Here is a 12620-nt window from a genome sequence, read left to right on the forward strand (position 1 = left end):
GATGTTATGGAGGCCTCAGATGACTTTTTAGAAAACAGTCTTCTAAAGTTATATATTAACAAAGGTGGAATATTCTTCCTGCAATGTTCTGAGGATGTTTTTTGGATGGAACACATTACAGAACATTCTTTTATAAAATGTTTTCCCCAATGAATTTATATGATGTTCCTGTAATGTGATTTAATCCCAAAGGTGGAACATCATTCTTCCTGCAGCAGTTTTGTGGATGTTATTGATGGAACACAATCAAGAACATTCTTTTGAATGTTGAATGAAGAATGTTCAATGCAACATTAAAAAACCATTAAGGAAAAAACACTATATATCTATAAGAAGAACTAAAAATATTAGCTTCTCAAAAGGTTTTTAAACAAAACAAATTTTGCTGGGACAGTGTGGTCTACTCTTGTAACATTGTGAATCACACTTCTTGACAAATAAAACTAGTTACTAATCATATGATAAAAATCCTGGATTGGATGTAGAAATACATCATCACAAAAATCATGTAGACACCATTTCACACATATAAACTAATGTTTTTGAATACTAAGAAAATTGATTAGTTTCCTGTGTCTGCTGTTGTCATTCTCTTGCACAGTTACCACCATCATGAATAATAACACCGACTGAGGTGGAGGTGGGGACATAATTGGAAGGTTGTATGTCTATTTCTGCAATAGATGCGACAAATAAAACACAATCACAGAATCCATGTGGTTACACCTCTGGCCCCAGGTCTGAATCATCTCCGAAAAAACAACAAATTCATCGAGTATTATTAGTCCTGTGTGAATAAAAATATCCATTACCTCCTCAGGTAAAACTGCTTCAAGATTGCAAACATGCAGCTGCCCTTCCCTCTACAAAAAAAAAAAAAATTTAAAAATGAGCGAAGGTTGTTAATGGATATGCTCTGTGAAGTCAAGTATGGCTGCTTCATGCTTTCGCGGCTGCTGCATGCGCTTCATATAAACACGCCTGAATCACTGACTCACCCTCCTCATCTCCTGGAGTCTGCAAATGGTCACATCACGGCTTCATTTCAGGAATAAAATACAAGGCTGGAGCAGTTTTAAGTGAGTGATCAGAAACCGAGGCAGCGGATGAAGCCACAGCTCTTTAAGGATGTGAAAATGGATTGGCCAAACCCCTTGTGCGACCCAGCAGGGCGCCTGAACAAATCGGCCTCAGAAGTGTGGAAATCTGAAGTACAAATGAATGGTGTTAATCTGGTGGGCTGAGTGCTGCACACTCGCAGAGAGAACGCACTGTGAAATCTTGTTTGTTACCCTTTGCTCTCTCTCTCCAACTCATCTCCCGAAACCCGCCTCCTCACTCAGCGTTATCATCTCCTCCAGTCTATCCTCCTCCGTCCCGTCTCTCTCCTCTTTCCGCTCATCTTTTTTTTTTTTTTAAGTCTTTTTCGAGGCCCAAAACAAACCAGGCAGCGTCTCGGCGGGAGGCAGCCGGTGGTGGTGAAATGTGCCCGGCTTCCTCCCTGCAACTCTCCTCCCTGCTACCCACCTTCTCCTCCCCACTGTCATCCACAATTTACAAAGCGAGCTGAAATGTTAATTGGCCGACGTGATTCCACATGCAACATTCATGGCGCCCCTGCCGAGAACAGAGGCGACGGCGTGCACTTGGCAGTATACATTCAGCTCTTTATAGTGCAGATCGACTCCTGCTAATAACAACACATGTCCACACTGTTCGTCCGTATGGCCTCTTTTGTCCTGATTTATTTTACATAACTTCCCTCGCAAGCTAAACCTCATTTCTATACTCTTCTGCTGCACGTGGGATGACGGATGACTCAAATAATCTCCAGTCACTTCACAGTAACAGCAGGTTGCAAATCCCGCAAAACATCACTTCACAGTCAAAGAGATGCTCCTACAGATGAAACTTCCTCAACATCATTATCGGACCGGACTGATTATCAATCAGTCAGACTTTATTTATGTAGCACTTGTCATACAAATAAATGCAGCACAAAGTGAAAAAATAAAAATGCTATAAAACAGTAGAAGGACCCTCGAAAACCCAAAATCATGTTACAAGTAAAGGACTCTAAAACGCAGTAACTGAGGGGCTGAAGAAACCTTAGACCAAAGAAAATTAAACAAAATAAGTGAGATTAATCAAATCAAATCCCTATCATTAAAATAGAGACAGAAATAGAAATTAAATATTACATAAACCATAAGAAATTATAAAAAAATGAAGCAATAAACTGTTAAATGGCAGAAAATAGTGAATAAATAGAGAAATCAATAAATAAAATTAATTCTAAGATAAGTAATAAATAAGCAAAATCGATCAAATCAATCAAAAGCCTGACTAAAAAGGTAGGTCTTGGGTTAAAGGAAACATTAAATGTTTTCTCAGTTAATACCAAACCTTCCTCAACTCCACCTTGGATTTTATTCAAGCAAGATTATGGAGGTACTTTACTGAGATTATTTTTAACAATGGAGTTTAGCGGATCTTCAGCAAGGATGACGACTCGATTCTCTGCTGCCCTTTTACTTGTCACTTAACGTAGGTCTTTTTCACGGCAGACGTTTGACTTGTCATCTTCGAAAAAGGCGCATTAACAAAGGCTCTGCTCCATTTGCGTGTCTTTACAAAGCAGCTTAATGACATAGCGTGAGGTTGGATAGTATCGTCTATTAGGCCTGAGAAGTGATGATTTGTAAGATTAGCGTCATTAACATGGAACGTAAGTACAGGATAACACGAGGAGCGGCTAAAACTGTCAACATAATGATGACTTGTGTGCTAGTTTCTGTGTTTATTTTTTCGATCATGTATAAAGCTGTTAATGAGGGGAAAAACACATGACAAGTAGAATTAAACTTGTGTAACTGTGCACCACGTGTCAGAATTTATTATGTATTCAAGTAATGTCTTTTCAGACAATGAATGCAGGAATAAATAAAAGATTTCACTCATATATGAATATGTATTTCATGACACAATGCTTAAATTTAGAATGAATAAATTAAAGGTGTAACAGGCAAGATTTTGAATATAAATATAGCATTAATATAGCAGCAAACTACAATCTGCTATGTAAAGTATGGTAGTGCATGTGAGTCCCTCCCATTGAAACTGCTGGCCTTCCCTTATAAAGTCTGGTCCAAACTGCTAAACTTTACTTTCATGAAACTTGCCTGCACTTTCAGTTACTTAATTTTACTTGTTTCTTTCTATTTGTTACATACTTGATTTTAAAAATGTTTCTTTTTTGCTATTTTAGTTAATCAGTTTTAGCTTTTTTAAACATATATGCCCTTTATTGAGCTTCTCTGTATATATTTTTTTTAATTTTAAGTTAATGAATTTAATTTTACTCTGCTGTATTTTGTGTTTTATCTTTTCCATGTTGTAATTTTTTTTTCCCATGGAGCACATTGAATAATAATGGTGCTACATAAATAAGCTTGCTTGATCCCCCAGCTTCTAAACTTGCAAAGATTGACCTCCCATATCAAAATGGAAAAGAAGTCAGTTTGTGCCCCAGAAAATCCAAAATAATTTGAATATCTTTTTATGCTATGGACCAAAGTTCTCATGTATAATCAAGTTTATTCATATATTTTAAAACGGTGTCATTTTCTGGTGATTTTGGAGGCTTTAATAAACTTCTCCTATGCAGCACATGTCTGTCTTTGGGGTGTTTTTATCAATTTTTGATGCTTTTTCTGATCACACTTGAAGACATTTGAATTTTTCTAGTTTAAGTGATCTTCAAGTAAGAATGGACTGCTGTTTTTCTTTACTTAGCTGAGTGGCTCTTACCATAACACGGATTGCAGCAGTCAAATAGGGCTATTTGCTGTATATTAACACTACCTCTGCTGCCTAATGGTCTCAAACACATTAAGAAAGCAAGAAATTCCTCCAGTTAACTTTATACACTGATGAACTGCAAAGCATTTAAGGCGACGACCTCAAGGAGCTGGTTAAAAATGTGTGAAGCTCATTAAGGCAAACAGTGGATGCTCTGAGGAATCGAAAATAGACATATTTTGCTTTCCTTGCACTGTTTTTCACACTAAATAATTCCATTTCTGTTTTTGCAAAGTTTTGTCATTTTTAGTATATTTCTACACTTAAGTAAATCATAAAAATAGCAACAAACGCTTGAATACGTATGTGGTAACGCACTGAAATTACCTCTAGAACCTGCAGTCACATCGCTATGACAGGAGTGGTCGACTGGTTTTGTACTTTATAATTGTCACTGTGGTTAGTTTTTCCCATTTAGCTGCCAAAAATCATCAAAACTATGATCCATAGAGTAGCACAGGAAATCACACCTTTTGCAAGAAGATTCCTTTAATTCCATATAGACCAAAAGGCCTAATGACCATTATAAACAATTCTTGTCCTACATGTGGACCCTGAGCTGATTCCTCAACAGGCAAATCTGAACTTCAAGCCATGTTGATCCATGTTGTTTAACATTTGTTCTAACCATCTGGGTACTGATGTGGAAATCAGATCTAATCTAGTGGATATAAACTTGACTTTTCTGCTGCACATTTCACTGTTGCTACAGGAAACAACAACAGCAACTTCCAAGGACTGATAACAAGACTATATAAGTCTTAGCTTTATCTTATCTGTGCATTAAATTATATATATATATATATTTTTTTTTTTATGGTTTCAGGACCAAAATACTCATGAAAGCACCTCAGAAAAGTCCACATTCTTCTTGCTTGACTCTACTGGTGAATGTTGATCGGTTTTCTGAAATTGTCAGTTGGAGGTGATTTGCTGCATCTTCCTAACCAGCACTTGTGATGTTGACTTGACCAGTGCACAAATCTGTTCAACTTCTGTAGTATTGGCTAAACAAATTTCTAAAAGAGCCACATACAGCTAGCTGACGTGGTCTTAATGGGTCCAGCTAGCTTATCAAGAGCTTAATCTACAGGCAGACTTTACCTTATCACCACGATTAGCAAATTCAGTTTCAAGTTAAACACAGTTGAAAAAAGCCTTTCACTGCTTTTGTGGCATTTTTTGTGGGCAATTTTAATGACAGTGCTGGCTTCCCCAAGTGCAAAATAAGTTTTACCCTGATGCTATTTTGTTTGGGGCACCATCACTACATCCTGGGCTAAGTGCTGCCCAATTATATTGTGATTGTTTTAAAGAAATACAAATAAATATTTTTGCAGAGACAGTCTTCCTACGAAGATAGCTGACTGTAGGATGTCTGCAGGATTTACGTAAAGGAATAAAGAAAATCAACAGGTTTTATTGGTGCACTACTCTTGGTGACATTTCTAAAGGAAGAAAGAGTCAGTCAAAGTCATGACAAAATAACTAGTAGTTTTGGACAAAAAGCAAAGTGTTTTATGTAATTTTGTAACTTTTGCACAGGTTTGAAAGGAAAACAAGCTACTTCCTCTTTCTTGTTTGAAGGAGGCATCTGTTTGTGTTTCCTTCCATATTCATGTGCTTAATATCTGTGGTAGATGTTCCAAATTAATGGACCTTGACTGGTTTTTGGCTGAGGCAATCTCTGTGCTGCACTTAGTCTCACTAAATCCCCCAAAACTTGAGCATTATTGTGGATATCAGAGGATTAGACTGAAATAAACAAGTCTGAGTATGGGTAATATTAGCTATCCAGGGCTGTCGGTGTGGCGTTAATGTTGGTAGTAAAACCCACCATTGAGCAGGAGTTTGATTCACTGACAGCAGTTGTGGACAATTATTTTTTAAATGGAACTTATGAATACTCATTACAGCAGATCTGAGAGTTACATTTGCTGCAAATGTTTGGCAGAACTTTAACACCACTTAGCATCTTCAAGGATGGTTGTTTTTTTTCTGCATCTCTGTCTATAGTCACTTGACATGTTACTGACCCCTCCAACTTCATTCTTTTAGTTGCATACTTGACATACCAGCTGATGTCAAGCTGGCAATCATCTTTAGTTTCAGCATTCATGCCTTTGAATGACTGAAAAGTACAGAAATAATCCCACTCCGACATCTTTCTTCTACTAGATGCTCTTTGCCTACATGTTCACACATTTGTAATGTGAGCTAAGATTTCTTACTGCCATTTTACATAAAGAAATCACATCATTGCTAATGCTTGGCTTTACTCTAACATATTATTAGTTATTAATGGTACTTTGTTAGCATTGAAACATCCATATAGTCTTTTTTAAGTACAGTCAATGCATTTAGCAGGGTTCCCTTTGAAGAACATTACGTCTGCTGCAGCCAGAATGACCTCCAGTGGAAGAAAGTGTCCTCAAAGTGTGACGACTTGACAGAAAAAATGGCAACAAGTAGATGTTTCTTCCCTGTTTTGTCCTGACAGTTAATGCTTACATTTTAGGAATTAAATTCAGTTGAATTATGCACATTACAAGTGTTCGACTGTCAATTGTTTAATGTTAATTTTCTGTCCATTTAAGCAATAAGAAGACACACTTCTTTAATATTAAATTTCAGTTCAGTCTGGATTTCTATTTTGTAATGATTCTTCCTTTTTTGTCTCATTTTTATTCAAGCAATCTTTCTCTGTTTTAGTGGCCTGACAGCAACTTTTTCTGTACACAAAAGGAAATAAAGTGACTTGAATTTCTTGCTAACAGCTGAAGGTTAGTGTCTCTGCATGCAAAACCAGAGTGAAATGTCCTGCTCCCTAAAAGAGCATGGGAACCAAACTGTTTTCTGCACCGTCAGTTGGGAGTTTACTGACATTCAGGTGAAATTTTGGCAGGAAAGGAAGCAAAACCTCCTCAGGGGTCGACATCAAGTGTTATATCTCCTCTCTGTATTGTGCAAAAAGATTGCATCAGATTTGCGGCAAGCTTATGCATATGTTCTGTAAGGAAGATCTGCTCACTCACATGGCTTCTCATTGAAATCTAACCACCAAAACACTTCATTTTTCAGAAACTGTTGCCACAAGTTTACCATGCAATAAGAAGAAGCTGGTCATTACTGTTCAACATGTTCACCGATGGTTTCCCTCCACAATTTGCCAGAAGTGTTAAACTTCTAGTAACCTCTTGTTTACAAGTTATTAGCAGCAAATGTGTCAGTTTATGTTTGCTATAGGTGATGCTTTGTTGCAGACAGCTGTAGTTAACCTTTGGCAATGTTGCAGCAAATATGCATCAAGGTCGTGTTGTCATGCAAATGAAATCTGTTGCAACAAACCTCGGGCTACAGTGTTCGCTGTTTGCAACATTGTGTGCTATAATTTTATTATTTATGTTTTTTTTTTTATAGCATTTCAAAGATGATTTTCTTTGTTTGCACTGTTGCCTCAAAGGAAGAAGGTTGTGGGTTTGAATCTGCTGTACTTTTTGTACCTGCACTGCTTTCCTTCTACAGTCCAAAGTCATGAATGTCAGGCTAAATGGTGACTTAAAAGTGGATGAAGATTTGAATGTGAGCATGAATGGTGGTTGCCAGCCAGTGTTTGCTGGTTAGCCCTGCGAGCCTGTAAATGAGAAAGCTAATGGATTGGACTGTTAACAACTAATTTCCCACAAAGTTAGCCAAAAGTCCAAAGCAAATTTACCAGAAACCTTATTTGCATAAGAAAATAGGACCCCCGTGCATATTTGCTGCAGCTTTGCCAAAGATTAACCTCAGATGTTTGCAAGAAAGTCCAATTTTTGGAAGAGTAGGCGTGAATATTCCAAATATTTAAACCATATTTGATAAATATTCGAAAACCACAAACCTAGAGGATGCAAAACTGAATTTCCTAAATCATTTCTAAATTAATCGCCTTCATGTGCAACCATTAGGACTTAGATTTGCATTACCATAATGGCAGTGTGATCATCAGATGTATGGTTTATAGTTTTTGCTGCGTTAAAAGAAATGGGAGCAGCTCGTATCTTGAATCTGTTACATTTTTATTCTTTCAGGAGCTATTTTCAACCATGTTTGTTACTCAGGAAACTGTCTTTTGAACGCACCAGAACTCATTTGTAAAGTTTATGAAATAAGACCTTCTACAAGTTGTTTTTTTGCAGAGACAAACTGGACCAACTGCTCCCCAAGCTGGTCACTGCAGAGCCAAAGAACCTCAGTCCTTCTCTTCAGGGACATATAATTACAGAACATAGTGGCTCCAGTCGCCCACACAAAAATCTCTCCATTTTCTTCACATGGCCACTTCCATGCCCAGTTGTTAGATATTTAGCTTGTTTGTCCCTGCATACTGTGACAATTTAGAAGAAACTAACCCAAATATAGGACACAGAAAACCAAACACTGAGTCTTCAACTGAAACAGACTATGGTAATACACAAGAGATCTGTCAGTGTAGCAGATAATTCAAAAAGAGGAAACAAAAATCCAAAACCGAACAAAAAATGAACAAAAAAATCAAGTGCCTGTTCCATTAAGTGTGATAAGAAAAATGGGGATTAAAGTCCAACATTTTACCTGAATAAACCGAATAAAGCAGGCAGGTTCCATAAAGGTCAGGTCAAGGTCACATAATCAGGTTATTTCGATTCAAGCTCAAGTGGCTTACATAATGACATGAGTGTGGGATTCTTAAACAGCCTCAGAGGTTAAACATGAGTCAGATCCATCCACAATGGCAGTGATACAGAGGAAGCAGCAGTGTTCACAGCCACTGAGCAGCGACTACTTTTAGAAACGTGAAGAACGTCTAATAACCGAAAAAAGAAAAGGTCATGCATGTACCACAAATAAAACTAGAGAGAAGAGCTGGAAATTAACTACAGTTTTATCAAACATCTGGATAATTTAATCAAGAGTGTGAATAGTGGGGGCGTTTTAGATGAACATCAGACAGCCGTGGCTACTTTTTTATCAGTCTTTTTTATTATTCATGTTTTTTTATAGGACAAAATAATGAAAGTGTAGTTCATATGTTTTGGATACTGATAAAAAAAAAAAAGCAGCCAAGGGTCACGATTCCATAAAGGAATCAGGCAAAAGGCAAAAATCTAAAAACATACAAACAGAAAGAACCCCAAAACACAAAAGAAATTGTTGGAAAGCTATGAAGCAACATGTGAAGTGAATGAGGAAGAGCACGGAGTATAAATACGCTGGTAAAGCAGATTAAATGAAAAGGTGATGCACAAAACAACAGGATGCAAGAAAGTTAAAAGAAAACAGACGTGAAAAAAAATCCCAAACCATGACACGTAGTTAATTATACAGTTAACTTACACATTAATTAATTTTGCAAAATATATATCATTCATTAAAAAAATCTGTGAGGAGTACCAATCCAAGGGTCATAATTCCAACAAAGAATGAGGCAAAAATCTTAAAATGAACAAACAGTTAAACATGAAGAAATGAAAAGAGAAACCAGGAATACACAAGAGAAATGGCTGGAAAGCTGAATTACGAAGCAACTTGAGGTAAAAGTCACACGCTCAAATATTTTGTTGGACTACCTTTAGCTTTGAGTATAGCACTCATTCACTGTGGCATCATTTCGATAAGCTTCTGCAATGTCACAGCATTTATTTCTGTCCAGAGATGCATTAAATTTTCACCAAGATCTTATGGCCTGGCCAAAAAAAAAAAAAAAAAGAACCATCATCTATATCTGTCCAGCATATATATATATATATATATAGATAGATAGATAGATAGATAGATAGATAGATAGATAGATAGATAGATAGATAGATAGATAGATAGATAGATAGATAGATAGATAGATAGATAGATAGATAGATAGATAGATAGATAGATAGATAGATGCTGGGCAGATTAGATGAAAATGTGATGCACAAAACAACAGGGTGAATGAAATTACTGATTTAAACAAAACAAGCTTAGAAACCTAAAAGCATGACACATCCAGTTAATTCGACATTGAATTTATGTATTTAATGATTTTGTTGATTTGCGTCATTCATGTGAATCATATGTGAGGAAACAATCCACTACATGCTGCTGCAAAAAACGAGATGTGATGTGATGATATGAGCATCAGAACAGCAGAACGCCAGGAATAAAATCCTTATAGGAGCATTCAGACATCAGCGACCCTCCATGGCAACAGGTGAGAAAGTTATATAATGCTCATGCATGTTTGTGTGACAGAATGAAGATGCACATGTCATGCGTTCGTGCATGTGCTTCGATTCCCCTCCACAGTTACCAGACGTGCTTTTTTTCTTTACAGGTTAATCTTACATAACTCCACCAGCTGCTGTCCAGCACATCTCCGCCGACAGGTGGGAGCCAATATAACCCCACAAACTCCACTTAGGTTTCTTTCTTTTTCTCAAAAGCGGTGCACCGAGGCAAAGGAGCTCCAGGAGAAACACGAAAAACACATTAGTCGTCTCTAATTAGCGCAGACATGACGGTATTCAAACACAGAGGCTTTTACGCTTGAGAAACGAATCAATTCAGTCTATAAAACTCTCATTCCATTTCATTTACAAAGCAGCATACATCATTACCGAGACATAAAAGTACACATTTGAATTAGCGCTCCTTTGTCACAGTTAACTAAGCTCTTTCCTTAAAAACAATGCATGCACAGTTGGCTTTTAACTTAAGCAGCTGCTGTTTAATTGTCTTTTGGGAGCTGTGCCCGGCATTCAGCGCGACAGTGGAGGTGTTTCAGGGTCACCAGGCCTACAGCTGATGGATATCTGGTGTGTTCAGAGGCTAAAGAAAAGGAGAAAGAAAGCAAAAGGTAAAGGCGGGTGACTCAGAGGGGCAGAGAAGAAGAGAACCGGTGAGAAATTAGAGTTTACAGCCATGAAAGCAACTCTACGAGGCCCAGCAAAGGCTAACATGAGCATACCCACATTTTCTAATAGGTACAACTGAAGCTGAGGAGTTTTGCAAGTCATGGGAAGTAAATCAACGTCGGGCTGCACAAAATTAGGGGGAAAATGGCACTGTGATATTTTATTTTCTGTGTTATACTTTATAAAAAGAAAAAAATGCAGATTTTTTCAACAGATGAATTGAATGCCTCTATTTGGAAAGAATTATTCTCTCTAGAATGATTTTGTAGGGGACTGAACATCAGAAATCGGGCTCACACTGACAAACAGCGTTTTATGACTAAAAGTCTGTCTGGAATCAATTTCTGGATTCAATTTTTTGAATCACAGAGAATCTGAGCAGCATTATAGTCACAATGAAGGATAAGTGACAGACTGAGGGTGATTCTGTGGAGGGAACAGTTTTGATTCAACCCTTAGGGCACAACAAACGCAGTTAGTAGTTGGTGTCCAAATTCACGTCCCTTCTTCTCCTTAAAAATGCTCTTAAAGTATTTATTATGGTGAGGTGTAGCAGGAATCACATGAAACTGCACAGCTTGACCTTTGCAGCAGTGCTAGTTGCTTGTTGGAAAAAAAATATAAATAAAACATATTGTGAAATGGAAAAAAAAAAGGTGAATTTCCATCAGATTACTTAAATAACTCTGTCTGAACAGAATGAATCAATCTAGAATGATCAAGGTGATTTTGTAGAGGAGTGCATCTGCATCAAAAATAAAAATTTAAATAATAAAACGATGAAAACTCGGGAGCTTCGACTGGCAAATGTTGCAGCGTTCTATGATCATTAAGGCAGAAATGTCTCAAGAAGACTGCAATCAACTTCCATATTGACCCTTTTAGAAGAGACCATTTGTTAATTGCAGTGAGGTCTGATCAAATGAAGCTGCATGAATTTGAAGTGGGTGATAGAGCTGCATGGTAACTGAGTTTTTGTATATATACAGGGTGTCCCCAAAAAATTTGACATCATTTCGCAGGCCAATTTGGCAGTTCTTGTTGAAATAACCTCAAATTTTCACAGAATGTATAGAAACAGATCAAGATGTTATATGTAATGTTTTGTTTTTGTTCTGTTTTCAGGTTGAGCCATGCCGTTCACTCCCAAACAGAAGTCATATTGCGTCTTAGAATATGCTCGTACACAGTCACCCAAGACTGTGCAGCATGATGTGTGCCGTGTCACAGGCGGTGCACATATCGAACACTTATGAAATCACTCCCATAATAAACTTATGATGTTCAACACCTAAACTGTTCAATTTCATTGAGCTACGTAGTTTTCAAGATAATTGCTTTTAAAATGATGTCAAATTTTTTGGGGCACCCTGTATACACACAGTCATGGTAAAAAAAATTATTAGACCAGCCGTGTTTTCTTTACTTTCTTATTCATTTTAATGCCTGGTACCACTAAAGGTATATTACTTGAAGAATACAACGAACACGACAAAAAATGCAGCTGATTCCATAATACTTTATGTCCTGTTTGATATGCTTAAACTTAACTGTATTCCCAGGATACATAAGAGTCTATTTCATGTCATAAGCAGCACTGCACATGCAAAGGCCTAGAGTGGTTTCCTGCTTACATTCAAGCCGTAGAGCAACTCAGAAGTTATCAGCTCTCACACAATGCCTAAAACAAAAGAATTATGTGAAGCCACAAAGGCAGCTATCTTGGCACTGCTGGAAATTGGCATGAATGAGAGACAGGAAGTGAAAAAAATGGATGATCTCCAAGACAGCCGTTCATTACACTTGGAAAAAACAAACCGAACATGGTACCACCAAATTGCTAGCTGGTCG

The sequence above is a fragment of the Amphiprion ocellaris genome, chromosome 21 (assembly GCF_022539595.1).
Source record: "Amphiprion ocellaris isolate individual 3 ecotype Okinawa chromosome 21, ASM2253959v1, whole genome shotgun sequence".
Taxonomy (NCBI): domain Eukaryota; kingdom Metazoa; phylum Chordata; class Actinopteri; family Pomacentridae; genus Amphiprion; species Amphiprion ocellaris.